General features: G+C 38.0%; 3 non-coding genes across 3 annotated transcripts; all 3 read right to left on the reverse strand.

Moving 5' to 3' along the window:
* Positions 1-6,578: 6,578 nt before the first annotated feature.
* LOC142491741 (small nucleolar RNA U3) lies at positions 6,579-6,795 on the reverse strand. The gene has a single exon (XR_012800497.1). It is a non-coding gene; the product is annotated as a small nucleolar RNA U3 (small nucleolar RNA).
* Positions 6,796-7,671: 876 nt separating this feature from the next.
* On the reverse strand, positions 7,672-7,888 carry LOC142491748 (small nucleolar RNA U3). The gene has a single exon (XR_012800504.1). It is a non-coding gene; the product is annotated as a small nucleolar RNA U3 (small nucleolar RNA).
* Positions 7,889-8,747: 859 nt separating this feature from the next.
* On the reverse strand, positions 8,748-8,964 carry LOC142491742 (small nucleolar RNA U3). Its single transcript, XR_012800498.1, has one exon. It is a non-coding gene; the product is annotated as a small nucleolar RNA U3 (small nucleolar RNA).
* Between the last annotated feature and the right edge of the window lie 1,069 nt (positions 8,965-10,033).

Here is a 10,033-nt window from a genome sequence, read left to right on the forward strand (position 1 = left end):
CACTTGACCCATAAATTGATTCTTGTTCCTAGTGTCTGATACACCCTTTAAAGAGGTTCCCTTAAAAAATTGGAAAAATACAGAAATTATACACATAATACTAAAAACCTTATTTTATGCAAGCAACCTTTCTTTGGGTATGCAGTTGCTAGATAAAGGAAATTGCATCTATCTCTATCATCATATACTTTTAGAATCATCACAACATTCTATTACTGAGAATTGAGGGGGTTTGGTATCTGTGGAAGCGAAATGCATGATCCTCACCCTGCACGCATTGTATACATCATTCACTCAGAATATCAGAACAGACAATGTGTGCGATGGTCAACATGGCTGACTTATGATCCTTTCCTTGTGGCTGACACACGCCCCTGGGTGACCCCCTCCTTTCGGTGGAGGTGCAACACACTTCTGGATCAAAGTTTTGCTGCACATGACACATACATAGAGAGTGATGAGTACTGCCAAAACACATACAAGAGCTTTCACAAGCCACGCTTCCAGGAAACCAATCCTCCCATCAAGGCTCACTTGTACATACACCTTAAATTTCTAACTTAACACACTCTAAAGAATAAAAATATTGAGTCTCTGAAAAAATGAAATGTTCTGATAAAACCTGGCCTTAGCCTGGTGTCTTATTTTCCTCGTTGGTTAACGGTTAGAGTTTTGACTCGGCAAGACGTTAACTTGATGCGGCTGTGCTTTAGGTGACTTTGGTCTTTGGTGGCGCTGGAACGAGCTTTACTGTACTTTGGGTCCAGGAAAATGACTCTGCCGCTTTAATTGCTGTATTGGTGATTACTTTAGGCCTTTTCACCTGGGATGAAGAGCATGCTTGCACAGGAAATATGTGACTATTAACCCCATCTCGAGTAGGTGCACTTTCAACGTTGCCTAGAGAGACTCAAAAAATGTATTAGTTGCATACAACTTATTGTTTTATTACCAATAACATGGTCCTTAATTCTTTCCTTTGGACTGTTGATAGTCACAAGTCATCCCATATGTGTCTCATAGGGAGATAATTTATACCTAGGACTAAATTCTTGTATCAATGTGTTTACTCCTGTCTTAGCATCCACATATAGACAGAGGTATTCCCTATTAATGTTCCTCAAATTAAAACTAAGTAGCCAATGTGAACCTGACTTTGATACAATCTAAGTTCCTGAAACTTTAGGGCCTCATCCCTTGCTAACCCACTTGCTTCCATAATTAATTCTATCCTGTCTGCAGGCCATATCCCTAAGACCTGGGAAACTACCAGAGTTTGTCCCAATCTTCAAAGTGGGGACAAAAAACACTGTCTCAAACTACAGGCCAATCTCTCTTCTCCCAATACTATCCACTGTTATGGAAAAATATTCCCTCCCAATTAAACCATTATTTTACCCATACAAATTTCCTAGCCACTCCCTATCTGGCTTTTACCCCAAACACTCCACTGTAACGATTCTGTTAAAAAATTGAAATGCCTTCTACATAATGCATACCTTATTCACTTATGTAACTGCTTTTGCAACTATGTATCCCCTGTATTTAACCCTATGCACAAGACACACCCACAAATGAGAGGTGACTCCCAAATTCACCCCTTCCTGGTAAACCCATTCTAGATTACACAGCAATTTTTACATTAACCACTGCTTACGGACACCTTTGGAAAAAATAAATGGTTAATTCGTTATAAAATACATCACATTCAGTTAATAGACAAATAATTTTGTATAAGACTTCACACTAATGTCTTGCTTTATATAATCTCTTTGCACAGTGCTGAGCACACGGTCAGCTTTATAATTTTAAAGACACTCTGCATATTCATCTGACTAAAGAAAAAATATTTTCTATAAGACTTGTTTCCGGGCAAAGAGCCATTTTGTTTCTGGGCGTTTCGCCAATTGACCCTGAAAAGATAATATAAAGGTACACCACGGCTTCTTCCTGAAAAATAATAATTATTGGATTGGAACTTTTGCTTAAAGTTTAAATACATGGAGCTTTATCCAGAGCCCTAAGAACTACATTTTTTATGGCCTTTTAAAAATTAACCCACAGGCTTTTATATAGCTAAGGTTTATATAACTTCTTAACACACAAATAACTCCACACGCTCATGCTATTTCCCTCCACTCAGTTCTTTTTAATGCTTTCTGTTTTGAACTTTCATAGTTTCACTGACTTCATTCACTACAAATTTATGCTATCCTGTTGCAATTCTGTCCTTTCTCAAGCTACACAAACCTATTTCTCTCCATTAATCAACACTCACAAGTCTAACCCTCACTAATTCTTCCTTCATCTCACCTCAGGACTTTTCTGACTATTTTAAGAAAGAGGTTGAATTCATACACCAGAACATTCCCTCTTTTTCCTCCTATCCTACTTTTGCTTCCTACTCTCTTCCTGCTTTCCTTGACTCTTTTTCCACTGTCTCAAAAGAGTGTCACCATCACTGTTAATCTCCTCTTCTCCCTCTAATCTGCTACATTTCCATTCTCCTTAAAACATGTAATAGTTATACCATGACTCAAAAATAGCAAGCTTGACCTTACCTGTCTTTCTAACTACTGAACTTGTTTTGTATCCTCTTGCTTGCTCCATTTTCTCAACACCCATTCTCTCCTTAACCCTCTACAATCTGACTTCTGCACTGCTCCCTCCACGGAGACAATTCTAACTAAAATAACTGATTACCTATATGCTGCCCCAGACAGAGGTCATTACACTCTGCTCCTATTACTCTCTGCAGCATTTGCCTCTGTGGCCCACACTCTTCTCTTTTCTCTGTACACACTCTCTGTAATTGACCTAATAACATCTCTTGAGTTTAAATATCATCACTATGCTGACAACACCCTCATTTACTTTTCAACCCCTGACCTTACACCTGCCATACAAACCTACGTTTCTGAATGTCCCTCTGTTATCTCATCCTGGAAGACCCTCTTTTGCCTTAAACTTAACATGGCAAAAACAAAGTTCCTCATACTTCCTCCCAAACCTGACCCTATTATCTAGTTTCACATTACTCTTGAATCTTCCATGCAGTAGCTCTAAGCACGCTGCTTAGGGGTCATTCCCTCAACTCCTCTCTCATATTCTCCTCTTTCATTCAAAACATTTCTATAACTGTCACTTTTTCCTCCACAATATCACAAAGATACACCTGTTCCTCTGTTGCTCAACTATTAAAACTCTGATTCAGATCCTCATTCTCTCCCCTCTTGATAACTGTAATCCCCTGCTATCCCAGCTTCCTGACTTTCACCTGTCTTCCCTACTATCTCTCCCAAACGCTGCTGCCAGATTCACTCTACTCTTAAAACTCTGATTCTGCATTTCCCCTCCTGAAATTCCTCTCCTGGCTTCTAATCAAAGCCTACTGCTTCTGTACGCTCTCCCTACCTACCAATTAGATTGTAAGTTCCTCAGAGCAGGGACTTCTCTTCCTTAATGTTACTTTTATGTCTGGATCACTTATTTCATGACCTCTTACCTTTACCATTTGCTAACTATATGATTACGACGTGCACCACTTCTGTGAAGCGCTGTGCATATTAATGGCGTTATATACATGAAAACATACAATACAATATATACTTCAAACAATGCTTATGATCTTTTACCCACATTTTTAAACACAAAATATTCCCAAACATCTTAATCCTCTAGAAATAAAATTGAAATGTGTTTTTACTGGTTACACACAATACAGAACACACACAATACAAAAAACTTCTCTCATACACAGCCACACAACATCACAAAAATAACAAACAAATAAAAGAAAACCCTTTCTCCCCTATTACCCAACAATTTCACCCTGCAACTATTAATAAAAGTTCTCTTCTCTTTCTTTATTCTCATAAATAACCTGACTTTAAAACTACTCTGATGCTCCGGAGCTTTTTGAGTTAACTTTCATATCTTAGCACATTCCTCGCGCTGGAGAAAAAAGTGGGGGCACGCTCTGTGCTGCTGCGATTTTGATTCTCTTTCTTGCAGACATTTGATTTCATTGTGAGCAAAAAATATTCCTGTTTTCGTACGTACTTGCAAGTTTCTGGATGGTGATTTGTGCACACGTGATACTTAGCATGGTTTATCTTTCACACAGGTAATCATTCAGGAAAAATTCATTAGGGTATCAAATCCATCTAACCACTCTCCATTAAGGGCGCAACAGTTTTACTTGCCGGCACCGAAACTTGAGTTTATATCAGGAAATGATTTATAACCACTTATTGCATGTGGGGAAATGGAAGGAAAAGCTTATACGTTCACAACTGATTTCTGCAGTATCAGGTCAGCCGGGCCTGCCATGCTTGACTTTTGCCACAAAAACCTCATAAAATCCAAAGATTTATACTACCACAGACACACAGGGATCACTGAAAGTTAGAAGGTTCCACTATGAGCCCTTGCGTTCGCATTCTTACGAATAAGAAAACCGGTGCGACTACTCATAGTTTCACTCTTCCTTCTATAGTAATATATTGCAAACAAACTTTTTTCATTGGGGTGGCATGTTTTTCACTGGGACTTGCATGTGTATTTTCATTTGAACTTGCATGTATATTTTCATTGGCCAACAAAACATATTTATATTGTCTCTTCTTGTTCTCTGTATCCATTCTTTATTATTTTTGTCTGCAGACACACAACCTCTAACGGCAAATTTTGAGAACTTTGGTTTCCCATTATTCTCCTGTTACAGTAATCAAATTTAATTGACCTGTACAATACTTCTTCGGTTACAGAAATCAAATTTAATTGACCTGTACAATACTTCTGATACAATAATCAGCGCAAGCTGATCACGTACAACTCTTTTGGCATGTTATTGTTCTGATTTTTTTCACCATAACTATACCCAAGAAAACACTTGAATTACTTCAGCGGGTCCAACCCAGCCCTGATAAACCTTATTCTTCTATAACATGGATACAGATAAGACCTTCTAAACAGATATCCATAAATAAACTCACATGGTATGTTAATGACAAGACAGAGCAAATGTACAATCAGGGACCCTTCCTGCTCAGACAACAAAAATATTTATCACAACCCAGGACAGTCTGAAAAACAATCCCTAAAGCATACAAACACACCTTCATCACCAAAACACCAAAAAATTTAACGGGACTCTCACCTTAATCCCAATAAAACTTAACATCTATAACACTTTAAAATGGATACAGGAACAGACAAATAAACTTATTTGACACTGCTAGGTTAACCCGTCAACGCAGATTGAGACACCCTTCAAAACACATCTCTCTACACATCACTCAAAACAACTTTTTAAACTCAGGCTTTCCTCAAAAGGTGCCTTTTACCTTGATTCTTATGAGCGCTCAGATTTGAGTGACCGAGGAGTGGTTTTTTCAGGTGCTCAGCTTCCGGTGTTTTTTGGGTTTCTATTCGGAGCGCCATACTGTTAAAAGCTGTGAATAACAAAACACAAGTCTGAGGTATGTTTTGCAGAATAGACAAATAAGTTTATTGCTTGTGCGGTGCACACGCAGAGGAGGGTTTCAAAATAAAAACTCTCCCAAAGACATGGTAGCATACAGGCATTATTTATACACAAAACACTAAACCCATGCCCCCTCTACAAGGTTGCGTGTCGTCACTACGTAAGCGTAAAAGGTAAACAAATTATGCACACGAATACATTGAGTTGATGACATTATGGGGTCTTAACCAATTAATGCTGCCAAGAAAATGCACACAGTACGTGACCCTCTTTCAAGTTATAGTAAGTTTTTCCAAAAATGTTAACATTCTGGTGCTCAAAGGGTGAGAAACTTTCTCAAATACAGGGTAGTATAGTTGTGATGCCAATATATTATCACAAAGTCTTTATTAAGGCTCTTATTGAAGTTATAAGCAAACTATCCTAGCAATTTGCATGTGTCTCGCCCAGTAGCCAATAAGACTGAAGTTACCTCTCTGGCACTTTGGAAATGCGTGGCATGTACATGGTGAATAATGTTAGTGATGCAAGTTACTAGAGACTGAAGAAACCTATGCATTCTGCTTAGCCTGCAAGAAAGAAAACATCGAAACATTGTAGTATGTATAAAAGAAATACATATTTTGGAACTAAATTAACATTCAGGAAATGAATCACTCTGCTGAGCTACAAAACATAAATAGTTTAGAGTAGTCCCTTATAGTTATTAAGTCTGAGGATCTGTATTAATACTGCACACAGTAATAAATATCTGTAAGAAAACAAGAAATTGTACTGATTTGAATAGAATTAAATACATGTTTACAATTAGAAACACAAGGCACATTGTTTCACCTTATCCAGTGTGCAAATCCAAATAATTGTATTTGATATTCCTATATGTTAATTCACTGCACCCAGTTGCTAATTTTAGCTAATGAGTGAGTATTGTGCTTTAAAATAGGTTTAAAAATGAATGTGCGCTCACAAATACCTCTGTATTAAAAATATTTCTAGACTTAATAGAAAAGTCATATCAACAACAACAACAACAACAACAACAACATTACTCTTCTTTTGGTTTCTGTTTTTTACTTGCAATAAAGAACTAACCACTCAGCTTGTGTTCTCTCCCTCCAACTCTCCTTTGCAGGAGAGAGGAACAGTCATCAAAAGCAAACAGCCTCTGCATGAAAGCAACACTGTAAGCTCACTTCACGCTCAGGAGAAAACACTGAAGCTCTTCCTCGTGGGTTGTGAGTTTGGACACTTTCGAGCACATTTCTCCAGTTTGGCACTATAGAAATGATCCCTGGAAGTATAGTCTTAACCAATTAATGCTGCAAAGAAAATGCACACAGTACGTGACCCTCTTTCAAGTTATAGTAAGTTTTTCCAAAAATGTTAATATTCTGGTGCTCAAAGGGTGAGAAACTTTCTCAAATACAGGGTAGTATAATTGTGATGCCAATATATTATCACAAAGTCTTTATTAAGGCTCTTATTGAAGTTATAAGCAAACTATCCTAGCAATTTGCATGTGTCTCGCCCAGTAGCCAATAAGACTGAAGTGACCTCTCTAGCACTTTGGAAATGCGTGGCATGTACATGGTGAATAATGTTAGTGATGCAAGTTACTAGAGACTGAAGAAACCTACAGTATGCATTCTGCTTAGCCTGCAAGAAAGAAAACATCGAAACATTGTAGTATGTATAAAAGAAATACATATTTTGGAACTAAATTAACATTCAGGAAATGAATCACTCTGCTGAGCTACAAAACATAAATAGTTTAGAGTAGTCCCTTATTGTTGTTAAGTCTGAGGATCTGTATTAATACTGCACACAGTAATAAATATCTGTAAGAAAACAAGAAATTGTACTGATTTGAATAGAATTAAATACATGTTTACAATTAGAAACACAAGGCACATTGTTTCACCTTATCCAGTGTGCAAATCCAAATAATTGTATTTTTTATTCCTATATGTTAATTCACTGCACCCAGTTGCTAATTTTAGCTAATGAGTGAGTATTGTGCTTTAAAATAGGTTTAAAAATGAATGTGCGCTCAGAAATACATCTGTATTAAAAATATTTCTAGACTTAGTAGAAAAGTCATATCAACAACAACAACAACAACAACAACAACCACAACATTACTCTTCTTTTGGTTTCTGTTTTTTACTTGCAATAAAGAACTAACCACTCAGCTTGTGTTCTCTCCCTCCAACTCTCCTTTGCAGGAGAGAGGAACAGTCATCAAAAGCAAACAGCAGCTGCATGAAAGCAACACTGTAAGTTCACTTCACGCTCAGGAGAAAACACTGAAGCTCTTCCTCGTGGGTTGTGAGTTTGGACCCTTTCGAGCACATTTCTCCAGTTTGGAACTATAGAAACGATCCCTGAAAGTATAGTCTTAACCAATTAATGCTGCAAAGAAAATGCACACAGTACGTGACCCTCTTTCAAGTTATAGTAAGTTTTTCCAAAAATGTTAATATTCTGGTGCTCAAAGGGTGAGAAACTTTCTCAAATACAGGGTAGTATAATTGTGATGCCAATATATTATCACAAAGTCTTTATTAAGGCTCTTATTGAAGTTATAAGCAAACTATCCTAGCAATTTGCATGTGTCTCGCCCAGTAGCCAATAAGACTGAAGTTACCTCTCTGGCACTTTGGAAATGCGTGGCATGTACATGGTGAATAATGTTAGTGATGCAAGTTACTAGAGACTGAAGAAACCTATGCATTCTGCTTAGCCTGCAAGAAAGAAAACATCGAAACATTGTAGTATGTATAAAAGAAATACATATTTTGGAACTAAATTAACATTCAGGAAATGAATCACTCTGCTGAGCTACAAAACATAAATAGTTTAGAGTAGTCCCTTATTGTTGTTAAGTCTGAGGATCTGTATTAATACTGCACACAGTAATAAATATCTGTAAGAAAACAAGAAATTGTACTGATTTGAATAGAATTAAATACATGTTTACAATTAGAAACACAAGGCACATTGTTTCACCTTATCCAGTGTGCAAATCCAAATAATTGTATTTGATATTCCTATATGTTAATTCACTGCACCCAGTTGCTAATTTTAGCTAATGAGTGAGTATTGTGCTTTAAAATAGGTTTAAAAATGAATGTGCGCTCACAAATACATCTGTATTAAAAATATTTCTAGACTTAATAGAAAAGTCATATCAACAACAACAACAACAACAACAACACTCTTCTTTTGGTTTCTGTTTTTTACTTTCAATAAAGAACTAACCACTCAGCTTGTGTTCTCTCCCTCCAACTCTCCTTTGCAGGAGAGAGGAACAGTCATCAAAAGCAAACAGCAGCTGCATGAAAGCAACACTGTAAGCTCACTTCACGCTCAGGAGAAAACACTGAAGCTCTTCCTCGTGGGTTGTGAGTTTGGACCCTTTCGAGCACATTTCTCCAGTTTGGAACTATAAAAATGATCCCTGAAAGTATAGTCTTAACCAATTAATGCTGCAAAGAAAATGCACACAGTACGTGACCCTCTTTCAAGTTATAGTAAGTTTTTCCAAAAATGTTAATATTCTGGTGCTCAAAGGGTGAGAAACTTTCTCAAATACAGGGTAGTATAATTGTGATGCCAATATATTATCACAAAGTCTTTATTAAGGCTCTTATTGAAGTTATAAGCAAACTATCCTAGCAATTTGCATGTGTCTCGCCCAGTAGCCAATAAGACTGAAGTTACCTCTCTGGCACTTTGGAAATGCGTGGCATGTACATGGTGAATAATGTTAGTGATGCAAGTTACTAGAGACTGAAGAAACCTATGCATTCTGCTTAGCCTGCAAGAAAGAAAACATCGAAACATTGTAGTATGTATAAAAGAAATACATATTTTGGAACTAAATTAACATTCAGAAAATGAATCACTCTGCTAAGCTACAAAACATAAATAGTTTACAGTAGTCCCTTATTGTTGTTATTCAAACTTTCAAGGGCCTAACAGTGCGGCCTATGTATCCACTCCCACAACCACATCTCAAAAGGTATACCACAAAGTTGGTATTACATGTCAAAAATGTTTCATTGTGATAAGTTTGATTTGTGTAAACATTCCTAATTGACTTTAGTGGTGTGGCATATTTACATGAGCTGCAGTTACCACATTTGTGGAATCCTTTGGGCATTTTATTCTTGTTTGTCTTTGTAGAACAATAAAGACTAGGGGATACAAAATTCCCAATAGTTTTGGCTTTTTTGAAAACTATTCTAGGGTTGGATTTTGTGTACTGCTGCGGCCGAGTTTATTCGAGCATTTGCCCGTTCTCGGCCGCAGCAGTATCCTGGCACGCGCCGGAGGGTGCCAGGCGCGCGCCAAAGCAGCGGAAGAGCGCCCTCCGATCGGGGCGCTCTCCCTACCGCTGCCGGGTCCGCCGGGTCCCCCGGAACCCCCTGCCGCCGTCCCCCACATCGCGGGACACCAGGTCTCCCTCGGAGAGCCCTGGACGCGCGTGCAGGGGGCGCTGATACCCGATGACGCGTGACCGCGCATCGTGACGCGCGGCAC

This window comes from Ascaphus truei, chromosome 3 (assembly GCF_040206685.1).
Source record: "Ascaphus truei isolate aAscTru1 chromosome 3, aAscTru1.hap1, whole genome shotgun sequence".
Classification (NCBI taxonomy): Eukaryota; Metazoa; Chordata; class Amphibia; order Anura; family Ascaphidae; genus Ascaphus; species Ascaphus truei.